This window comes from Panthera pardus, unplaced genomic scaffold (genome assembly GCF_024362965.1).
Source record: "Panthera pardus isolate Hobbes unplaced genomic scaffold, ASM2436296v1 HiC_scaffold_4, whole genome shotgun sequence".
Taxonomy (NCBI): Eukaryota; Metazoa; Chordata; class Mammalia; order Carnivora; family Felidae; genus Panthera; species Panthera pardus.
The window spans coordinates 7222608-7226702 of NW_026526969.1; positions in this window are offsets into that span (position 1 = coordinate 7222608).

Here is a 4095-nt window from a genome sequence, read left to right on the forward strand (position 1 = left end):
CAGACCGCCAGGACTCACCCTGTGGGGTGCATGTGTGCTGGCTTGCGAAGTCAAAATGAGACCGGGTGCCTACATAAGACTTTCTCCATCTGGGGGAGGCAAGAGAGGGCTGAAAGGAGGCAAAACATCCTAGCCTAGAAGACTCAGGTTCCCTTGGGCAGCAGGCACTCCCTCTCAGGCCCTGGTGCTGGCTACTGCTTAAGATCACCTGATTCTCAGTAGAGCACTATGAGGCTCCCATTTAATTTCACGTAAACCATTGAAGACTGGACGGAGGGGCAAAGCAAAACCCTTGTGCAAGGCAAGTGCCCACACAGGGCTGGGAACAAGTTAAAGGACACAGGAGGAAACTGGACAAACCTGCAATGTGGGACATTCCATAAGACCATCTCTTGAGGGGCACCTGACTGGCTCCATCAGCAGAGCTCTTGATGTTGGGAGTGGTAAGCTGAAATCCCACAATGGGTGTAGAGATTACTTAAATGAAATCTCTAAAAAAGACCCATCTCATGAAGATGCCTGGTTTCTTGAAAAAGTCATTATCCTAAAAGAAAAGAGGTGGAAGGAATAGAGGCTAAAGAAACCTAATAATGAAATCCAGTTAATGAATTAATTAGATCCGAGCTGGTGGTGGGGAAGGCATTGTGGGGATAACTTAAGGAAACCTGAATATGGGGTGACATTAGCAATTGTTGATTTCCTTAGGTGTGATGACAATGGGGTAGCCATGTGAGAGCATGTCCTGATATTTGAGAGAAATATGAATATGGGGAGTAAATGTCATTACTCTCAAAGTTCCACAAGATACAGTGGGTATTTGGTTATACCATTCTTTTCAGCTTTTTTGTCTGAAATTTCTCAAAATGCTGGAGGTTCAGTGCCCCACCCAACACCACCTCCATTTAAATGGAGTTATATCTTTAGAGTAATTCCCCCCCCCCTCCCCCCAAGGTTACTTATTTTGGGAGAGAATGAGAGGGCATGATCAGAGGAGGGGCAGAGAGGGAGAGAATCCCAGGCAGGCCCCACGCTATTAGCGCGGAGCCTGACGTGGGGCTCAAACTCACAAACCCTGCGATCAGGACCCAGCCGAAATCAAGAGTTGGATGCTTAACCGACTGAGCCACTCAGGTGCCCCTAAACACGGTTAAAGTATCCAAGTAAGAAGTACTCACTGAGATCACCAGATTTCAATTAACCGTATTTAAAATCACAAGGCAAAATCTTCTTTGGACCAATAGTCACTGCTCGGAAGCAGAAATCCTTCCATCTCAAAGCCAGAGTCAACTCTACTGTCTCAAACTGAGCCAGGTAAGAATAGAGAACAGTGGTTTACCTCTAAGAGGAGGAAACGGATGGCTGGGAAAAGGGTGTGGGAGAGTGAGTTACTGATGAACCAGGGGTCACCCAACTGCTAGCCAGATGGTAAACATTTTAAGTTTCGTGGGCAATATACTGTCCCTTTGCACTTTTTTTACAACCCTTTTAAAATGGAAAACCAGTCTTAGCTCAAAGACAATACAAAAGCCTGTTTTAGACTACACCCTGGTGTACTTTCATGTGCCTGCACTACCTACTGATATAAAACCCCCAAAACCAGCTAATGCTCCCCAAATTCCTGACTTTCCTCTCCTGCAGGTGGATAATTGAATGCCACCTCAGAGTACTACTTAAAATGGGAAATCCTGGCCCGTTTGTCTTGCCAGGTGTGGATGAAGTACAAACACAAGATACCAACAAACTTGACCTGGTACTGAAGGCTCTTGTCACCTTGACCCAGCCACTCTTGCCCCTACCCTCCCTCTCACTGACCACAGGTGTCTGGTTCATTAGAGGCAGGGTTTGTGGCCGTTCCCATTCGACCATTTATCCCAATCCATACCAGAACTGTAAAATTCAAACCAGCAGACTAACGAGCAAGCTGGTATACCACACTGTAATGTTCTGATTAGGCTGGGTTACCGCTTACTGTCAACTCCGAGAATTAGACAAGTGTTACCCAGCTAGTTTTCGGCAGGCTGTTTTTCCACGCTTGGAGAACTGTACACCCAGGAGGGGGCCGCCACTCTCAGCCACTCCGATCAGCCAGCGTTGGTCAACACGCAGTCTCAGCTGACCAGCGCAGAGGCCAACGCGTGTGGTAATTACACATAAATAGAGTGCGGGAAAACTGCACTGGCACCGAACAGCAACTCGCTTGCTACACTCAAGTGCCCTGCCACTAAATCTCGTTTGACAGCCCTTCCGCCCCAGCCTTGGAATGGAGAATTCTGCTTTACGGGGACGCCCCAAGTAGAGTGGATCCACTCTTCCTAATTGCTCTCCTACCCCTACCCATCACCGTTATTTAATTGCTTCACACGATGTTGTTTTTAACACTCTGGAGTGCACTGAGGAAGAGGACTTCGATCATTGGTGCCTCACATGGGGCATCCTTCAGTTCCTGACCTCTTTAAGGCCATCCACTTCCAACTACTTCTTTTTTTTTCCCTTTCCAAATACTTCAGCTCAAAAAAACATCACAACAGATCGAGTGCAGGAGCAGGTATAGAGAGTCCAGCTGACCTCTACTAAGAGATCAGGAAAACTGTAAAAACAATGCTCTTTTTTTTGGCGGGGGGGGGGGGGGGGGCACACAATTACTGTTCTTGAAGTTATTACTTAACATGTCATGGGTTTTTATTAAACAAATGAGTTATTTTTAATATCTGGTTTTTGATATTCTTCGAAACTGGATAGAAATGCAGCAACAGACAGCGTCCTAGCTCAAGAGAAATTTAAGTGTCCGTCCAAGTACTCTGAGCAAATTCCAGGCACTCATAATGGGAAGTTACACAGAAGAAATAGGAGTATAATGGCAGCACCCTCCAGGAGCTAACCCTTCTTTCTGATGAGCCTTGGTGAGCCTGTTATACTTAGCCCAGTTTGACTGCTCTGATGATGCCCGAATCTCTACTGTCCTATTGGCAAAATGTCATCTGATGGTCTATACCCTCAATATCTCCTGCACTGAAAGAGCTCAATCACCATGTGCTGATGTTGGCTGACGCTCAGTTTCTTGGTCTTCCTGGCTGAGCAAAAGCAGCCTGGTGTTTGTAGGCCAAGTTCAGGAGGGCCCAGGACTGGGGCTGTGACATCTTGGGAACTTGGGCACGGCAGCCACTTCTATTTCCACAGCTATGCCTGCGGGGGCACTCTCAGGGTGGTTCTGAGTGACAAACGAGCCAACATGGGTGAATTCATCCAGCACGTGGCAAAAACTCGGTCACACAAATTGTTATTCCTAAAATGTGAATTCTGATTACTCAAAAAGTTAAAACAACAACAACAAAAACCCCACAACCCTCCACCTCTTTCCTGGAGCAAACCCAACCTGACGAGGAAAGCCTTTGTCCTGGCATTCTTCCTTCCTACAGACAAATATCCCTCCCCACAGTGATCAAGGCAGGACACACCCCACACACCCAGGGATGCAATTCTCATGGTGGCCACACTCTGACAGCTGCCATCAGCCAACAGTGGGCTACTGAGAGCTCAGCCCACACCAACTAAGGCTGCTGGCCACCTCAGAGGGGCTAAAACCACAAGACGGTTTTACTTACCAACACCTTTAAGTGCAAAGAACCACCTCATCTAAGACTTCATGAGATCTCCAACAATACTGGGAAACTAATGGAGTTACCAAACCAGGCACGTGACCCAGTTTTCATTCACACCCACACCACCCCCCCCCCCCCCCCCAAAGCTCAGAAGTTCTGTAATTTGCCCGAGGCCCAGAAGGGAGCCAGATTCAAACTGAGGTCTGTGCTTCTACCAAATGATACCCCCAGAAGGACCTTTAGAGATCTACTTGAACGTGCTCGTTCTTGTAAGAGAAACAACGGAGGCTCCAAAGGTGCTATGGTTTTTCAAGGTCAGCAAACCCGGTCTGACTCCTAGCTAGCGGCGCTTTCCGATACAGTCTTGTCCCTTGCCCCCAGTCCAACTTCATTCTTTGAGCGGACAGGGGGACAGACCCCCCCCCCCCCCCCCCGCGTCCAAGCAAACCTTCAAAGGCAAATTACACTCATTAAATAAAACTAAGTGGCACTGACA